Below are 13,708 nucleotides of genomic sequence, written 5' to 3'. Positions count from 1 at the left end.
AGAGGGCATGTCCTAGTAAAGGAGTATTTTCCGGGTAAAAATTGGCATGTCCGTATAAAAACGGCATGTTCGTGTATTAGAGTATATTTCCGGGTAAAACAGTTCTTGTTCAGGTTAAAGAGGGCATGTCCGCATAAACTAAGACGTTTGCGAGTAAAGAATGAAACGTCTGGGTAAAAGAGGATGTCTGGTAACCCTGAGAAAAGGGTGATATGATAAGAATACCCATTGCTTTGGACCAATGACTTCGACGTAATGAACGATATGAAGTTTAGCGGTTATCTGGGAGAGTTTTATCCATAATAATTACAGTGAACCCCCAGATGAAATAATTGTTTTCAAATATGCGATGTCAGCATTGATTTAACGATAGCCACGGAAGGTGAGTAAAATTGATGATAACGATATGAATGATGTTTGACTCATAGCAGTGCATTATGTAATAACTATTTACACCTACATGAAGCTGTTTAACATACCAAATGTCTTTCTTCATACATAGCAGCTTATTATGTGGTCTACTTAAAAACTTTTTAAATATTTTATTTTCTCGAAAATGAAGAATCTTATTTTCACATTACCTTTATACAACGTAATTCGGTATTATACATCGTTCCGTCATTTGAAATCTAAAACTTTCGACCATTTAGTTTTCTATAACTTTCCACAATTTTGAATTAATACATTACACCCACGAACTCTGAATCGAGTGCCCCACTCATATGTGTTGCACTTTTCATTACGACGACATCATCATTATCGAATCCCATTCCTATCTGTCACACTTGTCGTTAATGTCGCCATATTATATTCTAGAATGTTTGACTTTTCGTTACAACCGTCATATTTGTTTTCATTTTATCATGTTCTTAAAGTTTCACATATGCAGCTTAAACTATATCATTATTACCTTTGACCTATAATATCATTTTCCGCCGGATTCTTAGAGTACGTCACTATTGATTAGCCCTGTGACTTGTATCTTCGGATTTAGGATTTTAACATTACCGTCACCATCTTGGATTCATTTTTCTCATACTCTATCATTCCACTTATTATGTAGTCATCATGTGTTATGCAATTTACGTCGGCCATCCTCGATTCAATTTTCACATGCTCTATCATTCCACTGATTTTGGAACCATCTTGTATATATGTAATTTTCTTCCGCCATATTGTACTCTAGAACTTTCTGACAATATTAATTAGGAAATCACACCCACCATATATATCGTAATCAAATACCCCACAACTATGTGTTGCACTTTTCGTTACAATGAAATCATCAAGCACCAAAACTCATGTGTGTTGCACCTTTTGTTATTGTTATTTCACCGTATAGATATAATCTGATGGAGGCAGTCATATTGAATTTTTTATTATAACGTTTTACTTATGACATCACTGACACCATTTTGGAATATATTGTCATACCAGTCCAATATTGACTTATGTCATTTTGGATGAAGTCATCAACACCCTTGACCTATGAAATCACTGTAGCCACCTTGAACTTGTCTCCATCTTATAGAACGTTTTCATCACCTTTGACTTATGACATTACTGCGGTCATCTTGGACTATGTCGTTATCACTAGCACCATATTTACCTATGACATCTTGGGCTATGTTATCATCACGTTTGATCTAAGACATCGCTGCCTTCCTCTTGGATTACATCATTTCCTTTATTTTGAATTCTATAACTTCCTACCATCTTGGATTACATCGTCGTAATTACCTTTGACTTGTATATCACCGATATAACCTCCTCTTCCTCTTCATAGTCATCATAGTCTTCCTCCTCCCATTCCGCTAATAAACCCAACATCTTGGATTAATTTATTTTATGCTCTCCCATTTAATTTATAAATCTACCATCTTGTATTTAATTACCTCATGCTCTCCCATTTCACTTACTCAACCAACATCTTGTATTACTTTTCCCAAACTCTCATTTTTATAACCACAATTTTGGATTATATAATCATAAACTATATCATGAAATTTTATTATTTATACGAGCAGAAAAAATACCTTCATGTATTATTCGTTCTTTAAGTACTGTTAGTTGAATAAGAATGTATTGCATGCAGTTATCAAATTTTACATACCAGAGATATTTAATTTCTTCTTTCACCAAAGCAGTGTATAAAATATGAGTGCATCACCTGATAATCCTAAAAACTTATTAAAAATCTTTTATACCAAGGATAGTAGGCTTAGATCACTTAACATCAAAACAAGAATAAGTACCAAGCATTTGACATCACAGAAAAACTTCAAAAATAATACAAAAATATTATTACATTATTTATTCGACTTTAATTAAAAATAATTCTTCACTTTAATTGAATTGAAAACCAGTGTCTCATTTTCTTTTCGATTGACATTTTAACTAGGAATCAAAATAATGTTTGAAAAATTACATAATGACTGTAGTAGTCATATATGTAAGTACATATTATACAGGAACACACCATTATTAGCTATTAATATCCATATATACATATATATTAATTAGTATATTTACTCATTTTGTATCAAAACTAAATATTAATATTTCGGATCGGTATAGGTAAACTGTCCGTCTGCTACACTGTACGCCACATTTTAGTGGTGGTTCCTGATGTCCAATAGCATTGAAGAGTTTTTAGCTCTCTTGAATGACCAAATAAAATAAAGGAGCGTGCAGTAAGCAATTTTAAGTAGTCAGCTGACCAAATAACACTAGTTCTTGATGTTGACGTCATTTATGTGTTCAAGTTAAAAAAATCCACAAGCGTCTTGTTATTTAAAGGCCCGGTGAACTGTTTAAGGCTAAGATACATAGTTTTGCAGCCACCAGGGAAATTATTTCTCCCGTGAATATCATTGTAGATAAACCAACGTAACAGCCATAGTTTTGTAAAAAAATCTTTGAATTATTAAAACGTGATAAAAATGTTCTCAAAAAATATTTTTTTATTAAATTTGATTTAAGAAAATTTTAAAACTAAATATTAGGTATTTTTAAAAACGTACAAGGCTTTTGCTTTGAACACAATGCAAATTAAGTATCCTGAACAATACTATGTCGCTTAAATGATTGCTTCCCGTACAGAATTTAAATTATTTAGGTTCAAAACTTGTTATTTAACCGACGCGTGCAGTTCGTGAAATAAACGAATGTTGTGTGAGTTCAGCATTACGCCGCTAGACGTCAGGCATAGTTTTCCACGATGGGTTCAAAGTTTGTCCGCTTATGTCCCAACTATCACAGAGGAGTTCTGGAGGGAATAACAATGTTTTGAAACGATCGATTACAAAACGGGTGTCGGTGACAGTAAGTCGTTGTATTTTGAAGATAGAAAGAAGCTGATCGACGGAAACTCTTCCATTTCCTTCGAACTATATTGAACACTGAAACATTTATTTCCTAATATTTCACTGATTTGATATGACGGTACTATTTAGAACTTTAATTTTTAACATTTTATTCTCTATCAGTTTTCACTATGGCAAGATTTATTGTATTTTAAATAATAGTCCTATTGCGTGAACCAAAGGTGACCTATAATATACATTCAAAATATATTATACGTAAGAGCGTAAATGATACCTATCTGTGAAATCTAGGCAAATTATGTGGTTAGGAATCTGATATATTTACTAGCAAAACCAATGTAGCAGTTGTACGCTTACAAGCGTGCAGGGTTTGCTAACTCATTTGAATTATTTAGTTTTAAAAGAGCATAAATGTATTTTCCTTATTTTACTTTTGACAGCAACACGCGTCCTCTTTCGCTCTATGGTCCGCTGTGTGAATATCAGGTCAAGCAATATTTTGAATGTTATTGTAATTTTGGCAATTTTAAATCTGTTATTTATGTGTAGTAAAGTAATTATTAATTTTTATAATTTAATTTTTTTTAGTTGGTTGGTTTTCTAATAGTATATTATGTTCCTTTATTTCATATAATAAACTCATATTTAACTACTGAAATATTTTTATAATATATTCAAACTGCAAGAACTATTTCTCTGCATAAGAAAGGTAATAAATCCAATATATAAAATTATCGTCTGATAACAGTTACATCTAGTTTCGCAACTATATTTAAACACTATGTTAAATTATATGTATTAAAATAATAAAATATTATCAAATATACATCAGCTAGAAGTACTGAAACAGCTTTTCCTGGTTTTCAATAAACGATACCGATACATAGCAATTGATGATGAATCACTAGGAATTTTTTGTAAAGCATCTAAGACATTTGACACTTTGAATCAAAATATAATGTTGAATAAAAAAAATAAATTTAACTGAGAATAGTATAAAAACACACAAATTATTACAATCTTATCTTAATGACATTAAGCATATAGTACCCATTCAGATCAACCTGAATGATTGGGTTCACATTGTCAATTCTGATATACAAAAAACAAATATCGGGGTTTCCCTTAGGAAGCATTCTCATTTCTGTCATATTAATGAATACCGTAAAACGGGGTGAATATAAACGGTCCATTTAGAGATTCAGAAAAACTAAATCTTCAATGAAAAATCATTCTTAACAATGTTGGCAAATTACTTTAAAAATATAAGGATTAAAAATTAATGGTTTTATTCATAAATACCTTCTTAGCAGACTGTTTCTATTCACCCCGTTTTACGGTACGTGAATGATGCGGAAGAACCAGTAAAAATAAGTACATATCTTATTATCTTTGCAGATGATTCCAACATAATTATTTAAAAAAATCAAATATTCTCAAATGTACGAAAGTTTGTTTCAAAGAAACGTTTTATATACTATTTAGTAGATTTACGATAAATTGTATCAGATTTGGTAGTATATTTAGTAAGGTAGTTAAGAAATGTTCTGTTCCTTAGCCACTGTTTTTTCAAATCCCTTACTGTATTGGTTGGTCGTATAAAGTATTATTACAGACGAAAGTTGTAGATAATATTTATTAAGTTTGCAGAAAATAAGAATGTATTTTATACTTTATATGGCAATAATATTATAATTTTTGTTTGTATTTCAATTCCAATCGTTTGAACTCCTTGCAAAAATATTTATACCTATCAAAAATCGCTTTATAAACATTTTTTAGATAACATCTAAAGTTTACAAACAATTTGAACTGATTTGATGGCGTGCCTGCTATTGAAATTAAGAAAACTTTTTTGACCTTTAACTCCTTTTATTATTCCTTGAAGTTATTTTGACAAAAGTTTTTGGTATGAATTTAACGAGGTATAATAACTTTTCATACGGATGCGGGGGTTATAGCAATGGTCCTATTGAAAAAAATAATACTTCCCCATTTATGCCCCATTGGTCGGACTTTTCCCATTAACAAAATCGACCGAGATTTCCCAATGCTTTTTTTTTTAATTAGTTTGGAAATGTTTTGTGCAAAATTACCTCAATTATCGTGTTCATTAAAATTTAAGTGTGTGTATATATATAGAGGAACTTCGGGTATTATGGAATACCAACTACTTTTTACGAAATATTTTTGGTTTATATTTACTTTAACTCAGTTTCGTTGCAGAGCAGTAACAAATAAGAAAGTGTGAAGCTGTTAATGACCATACAATGATTTCAACACTCTTTACTTTAAAGAAAAAAAATTATACCGAAAAAGGTAAATGGAGGCTAATATGGAATACAGCGGGTAATATGGAATACAAACATTTCTATTAGCAAAAAAATGTTTTTTATCACTATATTTATACAATTATACAAAGTGCATGTCTGGAACAACAGTTTTCAATTACTTATCATTATATTTGTCATTGCAAAAATCGCAAAGGTATGCTTTGTTGCTTTCCTCTTCGGATGTACAGTCCAAATGAGCTCCACTGATTGCACAGAATACACTGGACCCATGTTTCCCCTCTTGTGTCCTCAGAAAAATGTCCACAACAAAACATGCATTGTGCATCGTCGTCGTCTTCATTCCTGTTGGGGTTGTCACTGTCAGAAACTGAGGAGGCATCTGAAAGGATGGAATCGTTGTGACTACTACTCATTGGGCGTGCTTTCAGGAATTTCTTCTTTTTATCGTCTTCCTTAGATGTTCTGCTTGCTTCTTGTCTAGAGTGCTTCTTCTGTGATACCTTCGCCAGGGACTCTACAAGTCTTTTTTTAAATGGAGACCCAGTGATGACTGCTGATGTTCCGGGTCTTCTACCTCTGTTTGATCCCTTCTTTTTCTTAGGTGGAGGCGTGATATCATGTGTAAGGATAAGACAAGCACTTTTTGGAGTTTCTAACCTTTGTTCAAAGGAATACCTGTTTAAAGTAGAGGCTATTATGGAATACCTGCGGGTAATATGGAATAGTATTCCATATTGCCCTTCTCGCCATTTTGCCATTTGCAGCATTATTTACAAATTACAGCACACTCCTACATATTGGTTATTATATCATATTCTACATTGATCTTTTAACTATTTAACCCTATATAGCAGCATAATAAAATACATAAATATGTAGTGTAAAAATTACTCAAAATACATATACCTAATAAAGTTTTCGAAACATGAAAAACAGACAAACTGCAATAGAACAACTATACATTACCGCTGATTGTTGGCGCGTCTGCCGGCGCTTACTGGCTGTATGGGGAAGTAGTTCAGGCGGTTACCGCTAGATGAAGACCCTTGTACTACGAAACAAAGGGGTATTCCATATTACCCCCATATTCCATAATACCCGTAGTTCCTCTATACCTATAATATATAAAGTTTTCAGATAACGATTTTGGGGACACTGAACCATGTAACGAAAAACTTTATAAAATTTTTCGGAAGTCGCACAGTTGTAACTGCTACAATAGGGAGTCTTTCTCCGAAATCTACCTAACTATAAATAAATTGATTACTTTTATTTCAATGATTTAAAGGCTAGCAAAATTATGCCAATTCATTTGCTAATGAACAGCATATTTTTCTTTTATTCATTATATTAGTTGCGGCATTTATTTTTAGAGCTATAAACAAATTTAACTTTAATAAAAAAATGAACAGTATCTACCTAAGGATTTAAATGAATAAACCACCTCAGAGTCACTACAGAGAACTATTTAAATCTTTAAGATTCATCCTGTTCCTTGTATTTTAATCTTCGTATTAATTTTATATATCAAAACAACATGAAAAAAAAACTTCATTACCGAACCAGAAACAACCACAAAATACACATGCAGAGAACCAAAAATAATACTGCCTTTGCAAGTGTTTCTGCAGTGGATGTAAACTTTATAATAGCCTTCCGTGTTCCATAAAATGAATTTTAAACTCTATTAAATTTAAATTAATTATTCTAGATAAACTGAAGCATGTAAGGCCGTGTCCGTATTCGCTTGAAGTATATAATACTATAGGTACGTACTTTTCCCTGGAAGTGACATCAAAAGGGCTGAATAACGGGAAGTTAAGTATATACAAGTACGCAAGTAAACAAAATCTGTGTACTTCTCACATACTTCCAGTTGAAAACACGTCACCATTTTGAAAAACGTTTTCTAGGTTATATTTGATATTAAAAATTTAAGAACTCTTAAAATCCTACACCTTATTTTATTATAAATTTAATGAAAACATTAATTTATACACCTTTACAAAGAAGTTTAAACAAATACCTACATGCACATACACAGCCTACCGTTGGTAACTACAAAACGTAGGTAAAATAATAAATTAAATTGCCGTAAATTCGCGGGATAGCAATTAAGTGTTATAAATAACTATATTTTGCTAACAAAATTTTCTCAATAAAAATTGTGTCAAAAAATAAAATGTAAACATCCTTTTTGGTTGGATAGTATCATGTGAAGAGGCCAAACATTAAACCCGTCCGGATTCGTCAAGGGCAAGTGAAGTACCCAAAGTTGCAAGCACATAACGACTTAATTTAATTCGGATCGGCCTAAATAAACATGTTAGTAAAAGTATAGTTTGGTTCCTCCGAGCCCAAGCTTGATGCTCAGGAATGAGGATTGGATCACTGACCGATTGCTCTGACGTCACAAAAATTCCCAAAAATTCCTAAAAAAATGACTCCAAATGATTCAAAATTTAAAAAAAACCTATTTCGAGGGAAAATGTCCCATGTTAGTGCTCAAAACTATCATTGGCTTTCAAATTCCTAAAAGCGGCTTTAATTACTTAGCGTCAAGCCGCTCTAAGCTGCCGAGGTCATGACCTTGACAATTAGGATGACATCACCGCCATTTTTAATTATGTCGTAACTGTTGCAATTATCGTAATTATGTATACAATTTAAAGTAACACGATGGTAGCGCACTCTAGCAGACGTAAACAAGATGACTACTGTGATGTCTTAATCCAAAATGGTGGACGTGACGTCATACTAGCTGGCATTAGTGGTGGGAAGTCAGTCTGCCGGCGGCTTCCATGGAGGAAGGATCGGTCGCCATTTTGTATTTTTGTACTCACAGGGTTCGAACCAAGGATTCCGAGCTCCATGATGTAAGTACGTTTTTAAATAATAATTTATTAAAATTTTATTAATTACTTTTTATAATATGTAAACCTTTTCTTATTAAAATCTGAAAATAATTACAGATATTCTATAATGTGGTAGTGATCTCATAATCCAAGATGGCAAAATGATATTAATTAAATTTTTATTATTTTTATAATTTAAAAAAATTCCAAATTTTTGGATAGTAATTACGGTTTTTCAAGATGGCAGCCGTAACGATAATTGCAACGATCTATAATCCAAGATGGTAGGCATAATGAAAAGTGCAACGATAAAGTTATACACGTCCAATATGGCGGGCGTAAAGAAACATGCAACATTTCTAGAATCCATAATGGCTGCCGTAACTATATGTGAAACAGTGTTTTTAATTTTCTTTTAATTTTAAAGTTTTTCCCGATTTCCTAGCATAAAAAAACTGATTTTCAAGATGGTGGTCATAATGATAATTGCAACAGTTACGATATAATATAAAATCGCGGTGATGTCATCCTAATTGTCAAGGTCATGACCTCGGTGGCTTAGAGCAACTTGACGCTAGGAATTTAAGCAGCTTTTAGGAATTTTAAAGCCGTTGACATTTTTGAGGACTAAAACGGGAAATTTTCCCTCAAACGGAAATTTTCTCTTGAAATAGGGTATTATTTTTTTTTCTTTCGGAAATATGAGTCATTTTGAGTCATTTTAGAGGAAATTTTGACACTAAATATGGCCGCCGTGACGTCAGAGCAATTGGTCATTGACCCCATCCTCAATTCTCAGCCTGAAGCCTGGGCTCGGAGGAACCAAACTATAGTATTGATGTTGTAATGCTATTATAGCCTACTTCAATTTCAGAGTAATTTTAATAAAATTATGTTTACCTCCAAAAGAGTTTGTTCAAATTAGTATTGTATTGGTGTTTGTATGCTATGTAAACAGGGTAGATTTTAGTGTAAATCATTTAATATTTGTTGTTTATTATGCCTCATACGTTTATGCCCATATTTATTCTTGAATAAAAAGTTAAAATGTATAGTTGACAGGGCCCATAGTATAATTATGTGCACCAGTTGACGAAAATGAAATGTAATGATACTTGTATTTCTAAGAAAAAAAACTATTTTTTTTATTAATTTACAATGAATGCGTCATTTTTTTACATATTTTTTTATATTTAATACAGTGCTATTTAAATAAATAACTTGTCCTCAAAATGTTTTTTTTTTTATTTGGGCGAAGACATTTAATTACATACTAAGTTGCACAATTCATAAAATTTACAAACACTTTCGTGACTTAAAAAGTGTGTTTCCACTGAGGCGACATTTAGGCTGGACTCTGACCCCTTACCAGTCATTGGTTGCCTTCAGGTCGGTCCTGTGGGCTTTGCCGAGGGTGCGCAGTGGGATTTCTACCGGGCCGACTGGCGGCAGTTTCGTGCTGATTATTCTTGGCAATATTTTTTATGGTTTTCACTTAGTGCTTCTGATTATTCCCGACTAGACATCAATAGTTTTCTCCGAGTGCTTCTGATTATTCCTGACTAGACATCTGATGATTTTCTCCGAGAGCTTCTGGTTACAGATGAGAAATTGATCTCTGCATGAAGGATTTTTTACTTAATGAGACAAGTCATTTTATTCAAGGTTACATTTAATTAGTGAATTTCTGCTAGTTAATCAAAACTTGCAATATTTTTATTAGGTGGAAATTAAAAAAAAAAATCATTACTCAGTCAAATAATAATAAGCTCTGAGAAATCTGAGAAGCACTAACAGGAAGGATGAACTTCCTTCTCCTTGGAGTCTAGCGAAGCCATCCTTCTTTTGCGATCGTTTGTGAGCATCCTGCATCCCGCATAAAATAAATAAATATTATTGCCCTGCAAGAAACGCGTGGCATCATCTGTTGTTGAAAAGCATAACTACTTGCGACAAGTACCTTTGCATGAGATAAATTAACTCTAGCAGACGAAATAATTAAAAAATTCTATTTAAGTAATGGTTGCAATTTAAAACTCTTAGTTTTGCATCTAAAATTAGTCACAGAAGCTACCATGGATCATGGGTTGTTATTTGCAGCTGTATCGGAAGGCAACCGCTGTATATACCTACTGTAGCAAGGTGTTTACCTTGAGAAATAATATTAAACGGTATGAGAAGAATGATTCTGTTGAAAACCCACTACGCAAAATGTTAAGCTGTGATCGGTGTATCAGGTTGTTAACACGAATTGACAGCTTAAAAAGTGATGGTAGAACATGTAAAGCCAAGCCTACTTACGACATGGAGGACATCGATGGATCTACTAGACCAAAGAAGAATGATCTGTATTACGACAATAATTTTCCTTGTCCTGAGCGTGATGGTATTAGCTCACCCGATCGTGACGAAGAACATAAATTGAAGGATGCTGATGGCTTCGGGAAGACTAAAACTAATGGAAGTAACAACACCGTGAAAAGCGAGAATACATTCAAGCCCATATTCAGTAGATCCTCCATACTTTGTAATAATGATGGACTCCTAACAAGGAAGCATGAAGACGATGAAGACACTTCGACATCAACGATATCGAATTCTTACGGTAATCTGGGTGAAGACGATGACTTCTACGGTGATTGCTACAGTAACTCTGAAGCTGGTGACGTGATCGAAGACTGTGCTGAAGCAGCTAAAGCAGTCAAGATCGAAGACTGTGATGGTGTCCTGAGATCAAAACCTTGGAAACGTCGTGATATATTAAATAAATCTGATCAAGCTTGTGATGATCAGTGGCTCGATGATGACAGTTACTCTGAGGTTGGTGTTAAAACGGAAGACACGTGCAAGGAAGATGGTGGCAGAAGAGATTGATTACACATCATGGAAAGTTTCAAACATATTGGTTGACCGGCTTAGACTGTTGGTGGAATCTGTTCGTAGAGGAAACTACTCGCATATCGAGGAAGTATCGTCCATTCTTAAAGAACTGCGGAAAGCTGGCTACATATAATAATCATTTGTTTAACTGTCACGTGTGTACAATTGAAAAATTAATGAATTATTTATATTTAAAAAAAGTATGTTTTATTTCTTGTATTCTGATTTCCAACTAAGCCTGTGTTTCCGCTACTGTATGTGTGATCATTCCGTTTCCTCTATGTTCGTTCCGTTTCCTTTGTGTACTGTGTGTACGTTCCGTTTCCTGTGTGTACTGTCTGTACATTCCGTTTTTTCCTATGTGTACTATTTCTTCATTTCGTTTACTGTGTGTACTGTGTGATCATTACATTTATTGTGCGTAAATTCCATGTATTGTACGTACATTGCGTACATTGTGTGTTGGAGCTGATGGAGCATTTGGAGCTGATGGAGGTTTTGAGCTGTTGGAGCGGTTGGAGCTGATGGCCAATTGAAGCATAGGAGCCAATTGTGGATGGATCTGATGGCGCGAATTGTAGCTCTTGAAGCCAAATGTAGATGGATATGATGGCACAAATTGAAGCTCTTGGAGCCTAGCGCATATTGGTGAGATTGAATTCATGACACGAGAACGTACCATACTTCATCGAATTTTTACGATCATATGATCCTCTTTTTAAATGTTGTTTTGACTCGTGCATTATAGTAAATGTTTCTTGATTTGACTAGCGTATTATTCCATCGGGTGCATGTATATAAGCGAGTCCTAGACAGCAGGTCGCTGAGTTTGTTACTGTCATCGACGGTGTAGGGATCACCTAGTTTGTTTCATCTGGCGCATAAGTCGCGTAATTTCATGTTCTTGCGAACTCGATGGTATCTTTACTGACTTTAACGACGAACTTTATGGACGTTGTACCATCGTATACGGGTACCAATACGTCATCGACGACGGTGGTGGAGCAGATCCCATTGGCAACGAAGACGTCAACACTGGAGGAGACTTCAACAGTCACGATACCACCGTCAGAAGAGAGCTTAATGACTACAGAGCTGGCTGTGCAGGAAACCATGGTGAACGACGATTCGACCTCGATGGAGACTTCAATGGATGCTGATTTGACAACAACTAACGAACATCGGTGCTGTTACTGTGACAAGATTTTCTCAAACAACAGGAATGCTCGACGACACGAGGAGAGCGAATGTGCCAAGAACCTATATCGTTAAATTTTTGCTTGTGATAAATGTCATAAGCAGTTTGCCAGAAAAGATAATATGAAAACGGACATGAAGACATGTAAAGGTCATGCTGTGCGGCAGAAAGTAAAGGTTTCGGTGCAACAACGATGCATCAATGTGCAAAGGAGTATGTCTGGAAATGGTACTACTTTTGCAATACCAGTGTTCCTGTAGTAGAATATGAAATTATGTAATAAATATTATGTTCGTAAAAGAACTTGTGGTGTTTTATTTTCGAACCTGTAATTTTTGAGGTATTTTTACATAAAAATTTAGAATATTTGTATCGACCAGGGATCGAACCATGTTTCGAACCAATAATTACTTTAATGAGAGAATTTTTTTTATTAATTTTGGATTTTTCCCCGAATTTCTAGCATTAAAATTGTGAATTTTCAAGATGGCGGACATAACGAAACATGCAGCATTAATAGGATCAAATATGGCTGTCCAAACGTAAAGTGTAACGATGTTATCGTACTCACCCAAGATGGCGGGTGTAGCAAAACATTCAACAATTATATAATCCAATATGGCGAAATATAACGATATGTGCAACAGTGGTTTTAAGTAATATTTTAATTTTTTTAATGATTTTTAAAATTTTCCCCGTTTTTATAAAATAAAATGTACGGATTTTCAAAATGGCGGACATGACGTCATACTATGTGTGCCGCTATATATACTTTGACATAAGTGGCGGGGGTCAGTCTGCCAGCAGCCACTGTGAGGACAGGATAGGTCACCATTTTTTTTGCACTCATCGGGTTCGAACCGAGGACTCCGGGCTCTTTGCCGTAAATTATTGTTTTTTTTATTTTTTATTAAAATTTTATTTGAATTTTTTTATATATATTAATTTTTTTCATTAAAATCAGATACTAAAAAAACAAGTTAAAGATGGTGTGCGTAACGGAAATTGCAACGGTGATGTCATACTTAAAATTGGCGGAAAACACAACGCCGGAATGTTCGAGAAAACATGATGTCATCCAAAATGGCGGATCCAAGATGGCGGATCCAAAATAGCCGCTGGGGTCAAGGTCAAGGTCAAAGGTCAAGGTCACGA

Source organism: Bacillus rossius, chromosome 1, assembly GCF_032445375.1.
Source record: "Bacillus rossius redtenbacheri isolate Brsri chromosome 1, Brsri_v3, whole genome shotgun sequence".
Classification (NCBI taxonomy): domain Eukaryota; kingdom Metazoa; phylum Arthropoda; class Insecta; order Phasmatodea; family Bacillidae; genus Bacillus; species Bacillus rossius.
This window is presented reverse-complemented; position numbering follows the sequence as displayed.